Genomic DNA, 16,168 nt, shown 5'->3' on the forward strand with positions numbered 1-16,168 from the left:
GAAGTGGTGGTTATATAGGCATATACATTTGTCCAAACTCATCAAAGTGTACATTAAAAGGGGGCATTTTATTGTATGTAAATTATACCTCAATAAAGTGATTTTTTAAAGGGACAGGATAATGAGAAGTTAAGGTGCTGAACAGCAAAGCACAGATGGTATAAAGCATAAAATATTTTTACCATGCCATTGAATTTTCTCTGGTCCCATTTTCTCTCTCAAAATTGTGGTCCTTCTGTTACTGTCCCCTTGCCACTTGTCTGAGAACACATATAACTATAAGCCAGCGTACCATTGTGGAAAAAACTGAACAACTTGCCCATGCACATTTCCACGAGCGAGTTTCTTCTGTGCTTGAGGATATTTTGCCAACTTAAGCAGTAATCATGGGAATCATTTAGATCTTCCATTATTAATTCTTCCTTAGTTACCAAAATTTTACCAGTATAACTATATATGCAAATAAAATAATACCCAGAGAAATGCCAAGTGTTTTTCTGTTCTCTAGGAGGAAGTTTAGAGGGTTTGTAGACTGAGTAGGTTGAATTTATAGCCATATTCTCTGCTAGAAAAATCTAAAAATGAAAGCATTGGTATCCCAGTTGGTGTTCTGAGTCATATTTTAAATCCTGTAAGCCTGTAGCTTTGCAAAATGCTATTCAGAAAACTCTAAACTGCATATACAATATATCTTCGTCTTGCCAACTCCCCTGCCAGCTTCTTTCAAAGATTTCTTTCATCAGTATCTAAGGCTGGAATTGAAGTCATGTGGTTCCCCTTGAAATAAGTTCTAGACATAAGATGAGAGCAGCATTGCTTCTAACTGAATCAAAGATTCCCCAGAGGTTTCTCTTTAGTGTACTTGAGGATTACTAAGTAACTCTTAGAACCCAAGGCACACAGTGGAGAATCTAATTGAGTAAACATTAGTGATTATATTCATTCAAGTTTTCTTTTGCTCAACTAAAACAAGATAATGTCATCAGTATTCCTTGTTATAGTTTTGGCTACATTGCCTTCACATGGTGCATTTATTAGTTAGTTCACTGGAAATTTATTAAGTACCTACCGTATGACAAGTATTTTGTGAGGCTGCAGGGTATGAAGATGAAAAAGAACAGTGTCTTCCCTCCAGGAGCTTACAATTCAGTAAGGAGACAGACATGCAAACAGAATTTTTCTTTGTATTAAATGCAGTTGCTAGAATAAAGTATGTGCAAGGGCAGCCTGGTGTGTGCCAGCCTGGGAATGTTAAGTCCATTTGATCTAATGTGTCATTTAAAGCCAGTGTTTCTTTATTGATTTTCTGTCTAGAAGATTTATCCATTAATATAGTGGGGTATTAAAGTCTCCTGCTGTTATTGTGTTACTGTCTCTTTTTCCCTTTAGGTCTGTTAATACTTTCTTTATATATTTAGGTGTCCCTATGCTGGGTGCATAAACATTTACAAATATCGTATCCTCTTGTTGGATTGACCCCTTTATCATTGTGTAATGATTTTCTTTGTCTCTTATTACAGCCTTTGTCTTAAAATCTGTTTTGTCTGATATAAGTATTGCTACCCCAGCTTTCTTTTGGTTTCTGTTTGCGTGGAGTATCTTTTTCCATCCCTTCACTTTCAGTCTGTGTGTGTCCTTGCATACGAAGTGAGTGTCTTGTAGGCAGAGTAATGATGGGTCTTTTTTTTTTTTAATTCATTGTGCCATGCCACTCTGTGTCTTTTGATTGGATAATTTATTCCATTTGCATTCAAAATAATTATTGATAGGTATGTACTTATTGCCAGTTTGTTAATTCTTTTCTGGCTGTTCTGTAATTCCTTTGTTCCTTTTTTCTTCTCTTGCTCGCTTCCTTTGTGATTTGATGATATTCTGTAGTAGTGTGCTGATACTCCTTTCTCTTTTTCTTTTGTGTGTCTGGGAATGTTAGGGAGGAGTGGATAGAAAGCGTCATTGGAGCTGCAACCTCAAGGGGGACTACTCTGCCATGTGTACATTGGGGGCAGGGCGGCTGCTGCAAAGGCTCAGGGGCGGTTTGTGGGGAACTGCAAGTGGATTAGTGTTGCTGGAAGGTGAAATGTGAGGTGGATAGTTACGGGAATCAAGGCTCGTGTGTAGCACAGAAGACCTGAGACTTCCTTTTGTAAGTCGGTAGTTCTCAATCCTGTGCATTTTAGTCGTCTGGAAGGATTTTAAAAAAATGTTCTTACCTAGATCCCAGGACGGTTGAATTGCCATCTTCAGGAAGAGGACATGAGTGTGCATTTTTCTTTAAAATATCCATGGATGGGACTTCCCTGGTGGTCCAGTGGTTAGGATTCCGGGCTTTCACTGCTGTGGCCTGGGTTCAATCCCTGGTCAGGGAACTGAGATCCCACAAGCTGCGCGTGGTGGCACAGCCTAAAATGAAATGAAATAAATCTATGGATGATTCTGATTTGCAGCCAGACATCTATTATTTGTAGGTAATGAGTGAACACTGAAAAAATTTGAACGGGGGCATGACATGACCTGACTTGTTCTAACTGCAGGCTAGAGAGCTTTTTATGAACTGTTGTCCACTGCTTCTGTAGCTGCAAATAGGTCGCTATCATTTTCCTCAATTCAGATTACACTTAGGGGGTAATTGTTCTAGATATAAAGAAATAATAGGTTCTAGTTACCACTGCATACCAATCCCTGTGATAGGAGCACATCTAGTAATTGTGTCTTCCTCTTCGTCACACAAGTGCAAAACTGAGGGCTGATAAGGTTTCCCTCCACAGCTATTTAAGGATCACTTTAATGAAACAGAATAAGCTTTTTATCTTTCTAACTCCAGCTCTGCCATCCTGTCTTAAAAGTGATCCACGGAAACCAAAACAGTTATTCTACTCAACCTTTCCATGTCACAAAGATGGGTACAGTAATGGCTGTGAAGTTGGACTTGTCTACCGAGCCAGCTCTCTGAGCTCTAACCACAGTAAAGTGTAAAGGAGGAAGCCTGACTTAAACACACTGTTAGGAGAAACCCACCTCTCTTCCTGCTTTTCTCCTCCTGGATGTAACCCAGTGATACTGTTTGCTACAAATAGTGAAAGAGAAAGGCAGTGATACGTTCCCATCTGAATGGGGACCCTGAGTGCATTTGTAGCTCTGAGAAGCTGGAGATCGCTCTTGCAGGGAGGGATGTCTTCCTCAGGAGTTTAACTTGGAAGGAAAGCCATCCTTGTAGAACTCATTTGAGACATTCAGTACCTCTCCCTTCAAGCAGGCCTGCCTACTGGCCATTTGGAAGGAAGAAAGTTTTTGTTATGAATTGAGAGGCCCGGCCAGGAGAGATGTGGAAACCATCTTGGGTCTTAGAGTATTTGGGCTGGAATTGAACTATTTCTTCTGTTCTTGAAAAGATGTCTGACCACATATTACTATAGGTGGGCATCCTTCCTAGTGTTCCAAGGTCCAGACGGCAAATAACAAAGTCAGGTAAATATACCGACCTCACCTTCTCCACATGCTTCTGGGGTTTATGTTAAAAGGGGAAACCGAGGGGAGTTTGTTATGGTAGCCATAGGTCAGTGAAAGGCCTACCAGGATAATTTCTGATTCAGCTGTTGGTTCCTGTGTTCATATATATGGAACTTAAAACACCACACTCTGTATTCATGCCATTTTGTAATCTTTAATAACATTTTTGGAACATTCATTATATGTATGGGTTCACTGTGTTCTTAATGTTATAAATATCCGAAGACATATATAAAAGTGATAAATTTTTATGCCCCCTCCCTTGTCCCTTTGCATATACATACATATGCACATAAAAAAGAAGTGAGAAAGAGAATCTATATAGCTGATTTGTATCATCCCTAAAGAAAGGAAACAACCAACCAGCCTGCGACAGGACAAATCTGATTCCCAAGCAGAACCTTGAGCAGCACAGACATAGATCTAAATCTCCCGGGAGAAAGGGGATCTTTTTTGGACATGGAACAGTCTTCTGACCACCATCAGGTTGGTGAATGCTCAGATAGGCCTCGGGGCAGCTGATTAAGCTGGAGATCATTGACATCATCAGAACATTTAAAAATGGAATTGGCTGCCTCAGAAAGTCATAAGTTGCCCAGCAGAGTATCCACATCAGTTAAACCCAGCCTGACACAAGGTAGGCAGGCACTGAGGAAATGTTAGGAAATTAATGTCAGAGTGACAATATTAGCCAGGAGCTTAACTGGGTGACCTTGGTTCTTCAAGTTGGCAGTTCTGTGTAGGAATCCATACTGGATACTACAGTAATAGGAAAGTTACAACTCGAGAAGAACAAGTACAAAAGTGTAAGGGGTAGACTCTTAACTACTCCCCCTACCATTTGATTTTAAGTGATTAAATATATCATCTTGAATATATTCTCATTATAAAAATGTTGAAAGTACAGAAAATTAATAAGCAAAAGAGAGGGGAAAACCCCCTTTGATTTGCCATCCAAATGTAGCCCCTATTATCTCTTTGAGCATTTCCTGTGATTTTTATTTTCAATATGCATTTTTACATAGTTCTGTGCACTTTTATATTTAGTATTTTTCTTTAAACACGAATAATTTACATGTTATAATCTTCACAAATATCTTTAGAAACAATATTATTCATTATATAAAATAATATATTCTAGTCCCAATTTGCTCAACTTATCCTCTAATGTTGGGCATTAAGGTTGTATCCACTTTTCCCCTATTATGAATCTTGAGTAAGATTCATAATAGGGTAAGACTATTTTATAGCATTTTGATAACAGTGATTAAATAGGTTTCCCAAACATTTTTATTTATTTATATCGCTATCAGCAATATGTGTCAAAATCTGACAATCCCTCCTCTCATTGGGTTTTTTTTTTTTTTCAATTAATTAATTAATTTATTTATGGCTGTGTTGGATCTTCGTCTCTGTGCGAGGGCTTTCTCTAGTTGTGGCAAGCGGGGGCCGCTCTTCATCGCGGTGCGCCGGCCCCTCACTGTCGCGGCCTCTCTTGTTGCGGAGCACAGGCTCCAGACGCGCAGGCTCAGTAGCTGTGGCTCACGGGCCCAGTCGCTCCGCGGCATGTGGGGTCTTCCCGGACCAGGGCTCGAACCCGTGTCCCGTGCATTGGGAGGGAGATTCTCAACCACTGCGCCACCAGGGAAGCCCCTCTCATTGGGTTTTGATACTCAAAATTACTTTCTTATTTCATATGTGAAAAATAGTATTTCAAACTGGATCAGGAAAGGGGGGATTTTGTTGGACTGATGCAGGGGTAGCTCACAGAGCCCTTGGGCAGGAAGCTGGAGGCACAGCTGGAACTTGGCAGGGCCTCAGACACGGCAGAGATCCATCCGGTCCTCCGTTCTCCCCACCAGGCCGCCCATCCCCGTCGGCCTCCCCATCTGATTTGTCCCTCTTTGTGCATCTGTTACTTTGCTTCTGGCTCTGTCCCACGGCATGTGTGTGTTGTCTGTCTGTCTTCCTGTGTGTCTCACTCTGCCTTTCTCTGTGTCTCTGGTCTGCCCGTCTCTGCCCGTCTGTCAGTCCCTCTGTCTGTCTACAGGCCCTGCCATCCTGCTTTCCCTGCTTTTTCCCTCTCATCTCTGCTTTCCCAGCACCTGGTGAAAAATAGCACCTCCCCCCAGCCCCCCGACCCCTGTCCCCAGCGGTCCCACTTGTCTTTAAGTTCAGTGGCCATCAGAGGCTGCCTTGGTCCCTGTGTCTACTTATGAATTCCGGACAGAGAGAATCTGGTTGGCTCAACTTGCTCAGTTCAGTGGCTGCCCTTGGTGTGGGTCATCCCAGTGGCCAGGGAGGGGCGGGGCACGGGGCGAGGCTTGTTCTCAGAGAGAAGGGTGCTGAGGAGAGGAACCCTGTTGTAAGTGCCGGTACTAAGACTGTAGTCCTGACCCCCCAGACATGATGAGCTGCCTCCTGCAAGTGTGCCCTGTGTTCTTTTGTGGGCCTATTAAAGAAAGGAGTGAGATTAGTGAAGACCCTCTCTTGATAGATAGTCTATCACGATTGACAGAAACTATCTTCTAGGAATGTATTTGCTGTCCCTAAAGTGAAGAATCGGCTTAATTGGTCCCTCTCTGATACTGTGTGTGTGAAGGGGGTGTGGCGAAATACTGCAGAGTATCCTGATGGTCACACTTACATGTTTGCTTTTTCTTTTCTTCTGGTTCTCAAACTGTCACTCAACCCTTCCTTCCCCACCCCACCCCCTTTTCTGTACTGACCCTAAGGTAATAAGGGAACTTTGAATTCAGAATTAGCCCTGTGGTTTTCTGTAAAGAGGATGATCTGTCACTCTCACCCAAGAAGCTCTGGGTCAGTGAGAGTGTGGCTGGTTGTTAGAGGAGGAACCGAGATCCTTGACCTGAAATTCTGAAGCAGGACTGGGGAATGAAGCACAAATAGCAGGGTTGACAGCAAGGCTGTGAATCAGAACCAGGTGGTCAGGCTAGAATGAGGTCAGACTGAGGATGGGGCCTGAGCCAGTAGCTCAGTGTAAGTCTGAGGAGGGCCGGAGGAGGGACAGGGAGATGGCGAGAGAGGGGCTAGGGAGGGCGTCCCGAGCTATTACACACTCCCAGCTCTCATTTGGGGTTTACTGTAATGATGACTCACATAATGCATTCCGTTTCTTCGATTGTTTAATGGGTGATATGTATTTGTGAAACCACATTCTGAAGGCACCAAGGTATCCACTGAAAATTTAATTTCCTTCCTACTCTGGTCACTCAGCCACACAATTCCCTGGGCGAGAATGATTCCCTGGTTAAGGAAATTGAGGCACAAAGAGGCAAATTGCTCAAGGTCACTATCACAGTGTATGTAAGTTATTCTAAGGTATTTTTAAAAATAAATTACATCCACAATACTAATGAAGTTAAAGGTACAGAGATCCCACACGTCTTCGAGGTGCCGACTATGTACAGCCTCTGTGCTGGATGTAGGACACAAGGGTGATGAAAAACAGAATTTGTATTGACCACAAGAGACATTGAGAAGTTGCTGAAAGTCACTACTTTTCATGTATCTTCCCTATGAAATATATTTTTTGAGAATCCAGTAATTTGACTTTATGTATGCATGTTGTATTTCAACAAAAATATATTTTAAAAAATTCTGTAATGAGAAGTCTTGTTTGCTTTCACTTCTGGATAAGCAGACACTTACTGAAATTAAAACTTTGGGAGAGCAGCAAAAAGCCACAGGCCCTCGCAGTCACAGAGAGATCCCCTGTGAAGGATTCATATGTCTGAATGGGAGTGGGGTGGGTTTCCCATGTGGCCCAGGGCCTGTTTGTTCACCAGTTTAGGATATCTGGGGAAGGACAAGACCAGAGAGTGTGCACCCTATTTCCCCATGCTGCAGCTGGGGCACTGCCACTATTGAGCTACGTTAGGAGTTGAACTTGGAAGACATTTTCCCCCTCTAGGAAGTGCCATCAACTTTCTGCTTCACATGCATTGCATTGGTCTCCCTGGTCTCACCTGGGTATGTGACCACAAGCTAACAGATTTCTATGAGAAAATGTGTTTCAAGTTTCAAACAGCTGATTTATAACTACCTCTTGGGAATATAACCTCTCAAAATTTGGAATTATCTGTGATTGCTCCATCTATCTTGCTCTTTTGACTGCAGACAATGAATTGCAGGCTTTTCATTAGCTTGGGTGGCTCTTTTGACTTGTGATGGGTTGGTCTGTGTGAGTATGTGTGTATACGTGCATATCTATTTTAACCTACATGGTGGTATTTCTGAGAATTAGAGATGTAGTAACTTTTTTTTTTTTTTTTTTAATGTGGGCCTGAGTCATTGCTAAATGTAAAGCAAGCATACAGATCAAAGATCAACCGTTTTGGAGCTTCAAGGTCAGTTTAACGTCACATCCAGATTTGAGCTTGAAGGTCATCATTTTAACATCATGTCCAGATTTGGCTTTTAGTCATTCTGTTAGGGTTTTAATTAGACCCCTGATTGCTTGTAAATAGGCCCTCAGTGACCTAAGCCAGTACTGCCTATCACGATAGAAAAAAGCCTTTGAGGTCTTGGAGGACCCATGTTTCATCTTTGGATATGATTGTCAACAGCCTCTCAAATGAGGAGTCTCCACAATCTATTTGTGAGTTCTAGGATGACTAATGTGGTAGCCAGAATTGACAAGTCTTGACATAATTCATATTGGTGTTTCCATGTGTTGGAGTTGACTTTGACCTTTGACTTGCTATTTCATTCTTTCCTTTCCGTGAGGTCACTAGAGCATATGGATTCTGAAGACTTCATAGAGCCCAATCTGAAGTTATAAGCTCCCATGTTGATATAATTTTGTTCATTTGTTTTCAATTGAGTATGCTATTTTAGTCATGGTGGAGTTCTCAGAACTTTCCTATTGAAGTTTATTTATCTTTCAATGCACAGAATAGTCCTTTATTTTTTGAATCTTAAGACTAGATCCCAGTGTTACATATCTGATTCAGCAAAAGTAGATTCACCTCAATGCCAGTGGTTTTTGTGGGAGAAACTAGATAACTAATATCAGATTCTGTTTGGTTCAAAGATTATTTTTAGGAGGGTAAGATATTTTTTATTGATGTATTATTCACATACCACAAAATTCACCCTTTTAGAGTATATAAGTTTATCATACGAAGTGAAGTAAGTCAGACAGAGAAAGACAAATATCATATGATATCACTTATATGTAGAATCCAGAGTATATAAGTCAGTGATATATTTTTTAGTACATTCACAAAATCGTGCAACTGGAATTAGTTCCAGAACATTTCCATCATCCCCAAAACAAATCCCAAGCCCTGGCAAACACTTATCTACTTCCTGTCTTTATAGATTTGCTTATTCTGGGCATTTCATGTAAATAGAGTCATACAATATGTGGCCTTTTTTATCTGGCTTCCTTCACTTAGCATAATATTTTCTTTTTCTTTTTTTTGGTCATATTGCGTAACATGTAGGATCTTAGTTCCCCAACCAAGGATCAAACCTGAGCCCCCTGCATCGGAAGCTCGGGGTCTTAACCATTGGACTGCCAGGGAAGTCCCTAGCATGATGTTTTCAAGGTTCACCCACATTGTAGCTTGACTCAATGTTTCATTCCCTTTTGTAGCTGAATAATATTTCATTGTATGGTATCTTAGTCCAAGCTGCTATAAGAAATTACCATAGATTGGGTGACTTAAACAACAAACATTTATTTCTTACAGTTCTAGAGGCTGGGAGGTCCAAGGACCAGGTGCCTGCAGATCCGCTGTCTGGTGAGCACCCCCTTCCTGGTTTGTAGGTGGCTATCTTCTTGTTGTATCCTCACATGGCTGAGAACAGAGACAGGAAGCAAGCCAAAGGCCACTAATCCCATTCATGAGGGCTCCACCCTCATGACTTAATTACCTCCACCCTCATGACTTAATTACCTCCCAGTGGCCCCATCTCCAAATACCATCACACTGGGGATTAGGCTTCAATATATGAATTCTGGGACTACACAATCAGTCCATACCATATAGGTATTTTATTTTTGTTTATCCATTTATCAGTTGATAGATATTTTGGGGTTTTCTACCTTTTAACTATTATGAATTCTGCTGCTATGAATATTCTTGTGCAAGTTTTTGTGTGGACATACATCTTCAAGTTTCTTGGGTATATACCTAGGAGTGGTATTGCTGCCTCATATGGTAACTATGTTTAATATTTTGAGGAACTGCCAGACTGTTTTTCAAAGTATACATAGCCACCAAAGAGCATGAGAGTTTCAATTTCTCAATATCCTTGCTAAGCATTGTTATTCTCTGCCTTTTTGTTTGCTTCTCTCTCTCTCTCTTTTTTTTTTTTTTTTGTAATTTTGGTTTGCATTTCTTTCATGGTTAATGACGTTAAGCATGTTTTTTCATCTGCTTATTGACCACCTGTATGTCTTCCTTGGAGAAATGTCTATTCAAGTTCTTTGCCCACTTAAAAAATTGGGTTATTTTTTCATTGTTGGGTTGTAAGAATTATTTCTGTAAATAATAGACCCATATCAACTATATGATTTGCAAGTATTTTCTCCTGTTCTTGGCTTGTCTTTTCATTCTCTTGATTTTATCCTTTGAAGCATAAAAGTTAATTGTAATAAAGTCCAACTTACTATTTTTTTTTCTTTATTGCTTTTGCTTTAGGTGTTATATCTGAGACTCTGACCTAATCCAAGATCAGGAAAATTTACCCCTGTGTTTTCTTTTAAAGATTTTATAGTCTTAGCTTTTACATTTAGGACTTCGGTCAATTTTGGGTGAATTTTTGTATGTAGTATGAAGTAGGGTCCAACTTCATCCTTTTGCATGTGAATATTTCCTTTTCCCAGCACCATTTGTTGAAAAGACTCTTCTTTCCCCCATTGAATCGTCTTGGTACCTTTGTCAAAATGAGTTGACCATAAGAGTGAGAGTTTAATTTCTGCATTCTTACTGCCCTCCTTTTAGCTATATGTTTATCTTTCTGCCAGTAAGCACTGTCTTGATTCCTGTAGCTTTGTAGTTAGTTTTAAAATTGGGAGGTGTGAGTTCAACAAATTTGTGAAGATAATTTTCTGATGTGATGTTGATATTTACTCTTCTACCTCACGTACTTTGAGATATCTTTTCTCTGCCATCATGAAGTCACATTAGAAATGTAACTTTGAAGTAGCCATGAATTCAGTTTCAGGTCTAACCTCACTATTCTTGTATAAAAGGTATGGATTTGGCGTCAGGCAGATTACAAAAGTTTGACCACTAGCTCTGTCTCATTTTTCTAACTGTAATATAAAGCTTAGGACCTAAGTCAAAGGATAGTCCTGAGAATTAAAAAATGTAACATTTGTAAAAGTATCTAGCATGATGCCTGAGAAATGATAGATAGAAAATAAATATCTGTTGCCTTTCCCAGATCCTCATGGATGCAAAAACTTTCCTTGTACCTTGTAAGATGGTTCTGAATTCTTAGTCAGCATTCTTCCATTTAGAAATTGTTTTCCCCAAAGTCATCATATGGATTGGTATTACTGAATTTGCTAGTCTGTTCTGTGGTGTTGTTTCTAGTGCAGTGTTTTCGACTTTCTTCACTGCTTTATCTCCAATGCCTAGAATTGTGCCTAACCAGTAGTAAGTGATGAATAAACATCTGTTAAGTGAATACTAAATGTTGATCCCATTTCTTGTGTACTTGGGTAAATATAGCACATATTGCTAGGAGCTACGTGTTTAGGTAGTCCTGCACAACAGTTGTGTGAGTAATTTCTGAGATCTTTTCCGCAAGATTTCTTTGAGCACTTTGTCCAGTTAACCGAGAATGTCATTCCCTGGCGTGGTACTTCTTTCCTCCAAATGATGTTGGACTTCCTATGCAGATGTTTTCTCTTCAGGGTAATTTCAGACTGAAATGGGAAGCATCGAGTCTGAGTAGTAAACTACAGAAAGCAAGGAGGAAGGGGAGTGGGGAAGTTGGGTTTGGAGGACGATTAAGTGATAATGAGAGACCATGGAGGGACTTTTAGGGAAGATTGGGTCAAATAGGGAAGCATGTTCCCAGTCTCTGAACATTGCTTATAGTTTTTATGCAACAATCATGGTTTTTCGTGATTCTCTAGACCTCTCAAGTCTAGACATGAAACTTTAAGCAAAGGGTATCCAAATGTTACTACTGGCTGTTATGAGCCTGATTCATAGCCAAGAAATGGTGCCTGTGCGTGTTAGGCTATTATCTGTGTGACAGATAAACCAGCCTTTAAAGGTTAAGAGTTAAGTTCATTTCATGGATTCATAGGATAATTGAGCTTTCAAGCTAGACTGGATCATCAGGCTGAAGGAATGTCGAAGTATTACCTCAGAGAATAGATACCATAGTCAGAAAGGTTTGGAATGGGTTGAACAAAGTTAACCCATTTGGCTTTTATTGTAGTTTGCTTGTTTTAACTGCAGGACCTCTCAGAACCTTTAATGTGCCAATACATATTATACTGTGTCTTCAAGAGGGAATATAGGAGCAGTATTTCCCAAGGGGACCGGTCTGTGAGGACCTGCTTTTTCTCCCACAGACAGCCCTGTGAGACTGTTATTTGGCAGAGCACATTTTGAATAATTATGACCCAGGATAACAACTTTATTTTTCAGTCCTGAAATTTGATTTCTTAGTCTTTTTGAGCTGCTGTTTCTAGGAAGGGTCATGACTGCTTTTATATTACATAGAAGCTGACTGTGTCTGTTGTCTCACTTGTCAAAAAAGTGAAAGCTTAAATTAGAAGCTAAAATCAAACTCCTGAAACATTGCATATATGTATAGATAATTTATACCCTACCTTCCAGGATCTGACTTTTTTTTAATATGTTACTTGTTTAGCTTGGTCTGTGTGGTACCTAATAATCCGTGATCTGTTGAACTGGTAAAATTTGATTTCTGCAGCTTTTGCTCTGATGCACCTTTTAAAAGATAGAGGCCAGGAAGAGGCAGGAGGAGGAGGACCCAAACCAAACAAGACCACTGACTTTTGCTATGGAGTAAACAAAACGTGAGCAGCTACCTTGTTCTGAGTTGTCAGATGAGCTTGTCATGCCTGGAGTGCATTCTTGGAGTTCTGTGGTAGAGCAGACTGTATCCAATTACAAATGTGGATGCAGCTATTCTATACTCCTGATGGCTCTTCCATCTTCCCTCCCTCAACTTAAACACCCTCCCTCCTTCTTCCTCCAAGTCACCTAATAGACTTTGTTTATTTGACTTTCCTTTAAGGGGAGGAAGGGTTTCTTTTAAGGGGGGGGGCAGAGAGAGAACGAGAAGGAGAGAGAGTGTGTGTGAGAGAGTGAGAGAAATAGAAAGAGAGAGAGAAGGATATATGATAGATAAGAAGGAAGGGAGGGAGGGAAGAAGGAAGGAAAGAGAAAGGAAGAAAGAAAGAAGGAAAGAAAGGAAAGAAGGAAAGAAAGAGAAAAGGAAGGAAGAAAGGAGAGAAAGAGAGAAAGAGAAAGAAAGAAAAGAAAAGAAAAGAAAACTGTCTAGGTATTGGAAGAGGTCTCAGTGGTATAACCGCCTTCACTTCCAGTAAATCCAGTTTGTGTGTGTTGGTGTGTCACCACTGATGTGTAACAACAGCACAGTTGGGATTCCCAGTGTCAATAGTTTCCGTTCACACCTCCAGTTAAAAGACCCCAGACCTGCTGTTTTTTCTTATCTACACTTTCCATGTTCTTGGGAGGCCCAAGAACTGTGGGGCCTGACGACTGTGGGGAGGTATGACAAAGGACCGTTCTCTCATGTTGAAACATAGTGTTCCTCTAAAAACTGAAGCACAACCAGAGAAAGGAGGGTCAGAGGATGAAGAGGACTGGTGAGGGTATTTGAGTCAGAATCTGAGATTGGTGAGTGTCAGGGAAATAAGAGAAGCACAGATCAGGTGACCATTTTAGGAAAATGAACCATACAAATCAGAAAAGTAATTACTATTTTACATTTATTTCAATGATATGTGTTCCTTACTTTTAAAGATCAAGCAAAACAAACAAACAAAAAGCTCAAAGGAGAAATTAAAATATTACCCAGAAATCTCAACCATAAAATAACCAATGTTAACATTAATTTCAGGCTTGGCTCTGTACACATAATGGGAGGGCTGCATAGAGGGAGAGAGGGATAAACGAGGGGCAGAAATAATTGTCTAAGACTGAGCTCAAGCTAAACATAGGTTTAAAAGTAAAATATCCTATTTGATCTTGCTTGAATTTAACAAAAGGAAAAAATGGCTAGTCTGCTGAAAAGTTATTCTTTATCCAAAGAGGATTAGTTCTCTAAATGCAGAGGAGAGATGAAAACCTCTGAGGGCCTGGGAGTGAGAATGGGTTGGGCAAGCTGTAACAATGTAATAAACAATCTGACTCTTTTGCCCAGCAACCCTCCCCTGATATCAGATGTTTGTCCTTTGTTTTATTTTCATTTTGTTAGGACTTATACTTTTAACACTTAGTAGCTCTACTTCCCCTGGTTATTCCCCCACTTATTTAACCCCAATCAGTGCACTGTTAACCATTGGTCTTTTTTCCATGGCTTTGTCATTCTTGATAATTTAATGTTTGGTGGCGTTCATCATCATTAAGGTTTTTTTGGAAAAGACTTTTGGAAACCATATTTCCTGAGTTGTTTTATCTTTGGAAATTGTTGCTTATTGCCTTTATTTTCGAGAGACAACTTTTCTATTGCCAAATTGCCTCCTAAAGAGGTTATACCGATCTATATTTTATTAGCGATTTATGAGAATGCCTGTTTTGAATGGGGAACTCTTAAGAATATCTGTTTGCCTGAAATGGTGGAATTATATTGGGCAATACATTTGAGCTGGTAATCGAATATCAGATTATGGAAGCGCTTGCATGTTGGGAAATTGGCTGTTTTCTTAGTGAATTTCTCATTTCCTCACCAAAGTAACAACAGCTTTCCTGCAGGCCAAAAGATAACTACTGGGCAGCTTTGTGGAGCTGTTTCTAGGACTTTGCAAATTGTGCAGGAACCCTTTTAAAAGGCTCTCCCCCTTCCTCCCCACTCTCTGTGAAAAGGCACCTGCTTGGCTGAAGATGGAGTTTTTTTGCCATCTGAAGATAGCAGAAAGTGGTAAATATGTTCATCTACTACAAAAATTGACATCTGATAATTGTTTGGATTGATAATACCTTTTTTTGTTCTGAAATATGATCTTGTGCTTCATGTCACAGACCCTGAGCAGCCATTATAAGCCATTCCTAAATGACACGTGAACTTCACATATCTTTTCATAACATTCCTAGTGGTTTTCCATTGGAGCTGTCTGTTGGAGGAGCTAATCTCTTTACTGACACAGTTTGAAGCACCTGGAAGTTTCAGTTGGGCTTATTACTAAAAAATCCCTGCTCACCTCATGTAGAAAACTAGTAGCCTCTTTCACTCTTTAATTCATTGTCTCCAAACAATGGAAGGAGTGGGGAAGAAACTTTCCCAGATGACTGAATCCATTTAAGTTTGGCCACCATACCTACGATGACTCACTCAGCTGTTAACCAGCCATTGACTTTTCCAGAGTCGGTAAGAGTGCGAACACACCTGGAGGATTTCAGGAGGCAGAAATAATCCCAAGGTGTTCTCACTTTGTGCTTAGGGAAAGGAGGGAGAAAATAAGTGGTTTAGAATGGTGTGGTCTAAAGCTGTGATGTCTGATATGGTAGCTACCAGCCACATGTGGCTATGAAAATGTAAACGATTTAAAATTAAGATTTAAACTTCAGTTTCTTAGTTGTACTGGCCACATTTCAAGTGCTCAGTAACCACATGTGGCTAGAGGCTGCAGTGTCAGACAACACCCAAAGTTCTGTTGGCTGGCTCTGGTTCAGATGCTGCAGGTTTATTTCATGATCATTCAGGGTTCATTACAGCCTTAATGAGTGCTCTCCTGTCTTTTCTCCCTCCCTCCTACTGCTTTCAATCATTCTGCTCCAACTCAAATGATGAAGCACTGCTCTCCATATTGCCTTGCTGGCGTCCCCTGGTTTCTGGGCACAGATAGCCCCCGGGGAGTCCTGTGTGTGGTTGAGAATAGATCTTTGCACTGCAGGATCAACCAGACAACTCTGGCCAAGGCCCAAGAGTTAGTCAGTGTTCTTTCCAAAGGACTGAATGGTGCTGGGGATTTTTGACTCTTAACAATAAAACTGCTCTTTAGAAATATTTAAATGTACCCACTTAGGACTTTTACTTCAATTCCCTCTTCCCCTTCTGGATGGATGTTCTTAATGGAGAGTACAGTCCTGGGTTCTGTCCTACTTGTACCCCGACAGACTGACCCTATGACCTTAGTAAGACAATTTCTCTGTGGCTCAGCTGCCAGTTGAAAACTCATTCCCAACCACTGCTTGAGCTATTAAAGAGAAATGCCAAGTGATAAGTGAGAATTTTGAGGTCAGTGTTAAAAGGTGTATTTAAAGGGTTCTTTTAAGCTTAATTAGGTCCCATTTGTTTATTTTTGTTTTTATTTTCATTACTCTAGGAGGTGGGTCAAAAAAGATCTTGCTGTGGTTTATGTCAAAGAGTGTTTTTCCTGTGTTCTCCTCTAAGAGTTTTATAGTGTCCGGTCTTCCAATTAGCGCAGGACTCGGTGGGGAGAGCTAGACTC

The 16,168-nt window shown here is 40.4% G+C and overlaps 1 protein-coding gene across 5 annotated transcripts in view; it reads left to right on the forward strand.

The window, feature by feature from the left end:
• The window catches only part of OSBPL3 (oxysterol binding protein like 3), a 197,229-nt gene that overhangs the window by 60,465 nt on the left and 120,596 nt on the right, over positions 1–16,168 (forward strand). Inside the window, exon 2 of one of the 5 annotated variants that reach the window (XM_036862923.1) lies at positions 9,228–9,278. The exons of the other annotated variants lie outside the window; for them this stretch is intronic. The gene's annotated coding sequence lies outside the window, so the exon portion shown is untranslated. The remainder of the gene's footprint in view (positions 1–9,227; positions 9,279–16,168) is intronic. 5 annotated transcript variants of the gene reach the window in all.

Source organism: Balaenoptera musculus, chromosome 9, assembly GCF_009873245.2.
Source record: "Balaenoptera musculus isolate JJ_BM4_2016_0621 chromosome 9, mBalMus1.pri.v3, whole genome shotgun sequence".
NCBI classification, from domain to species: Eukaryota; Metazoa; Chordata; class Mammalia; order Artiodactyla; family Balaenopteridae; genus Balaenoptera; species Balaenoptera musculus.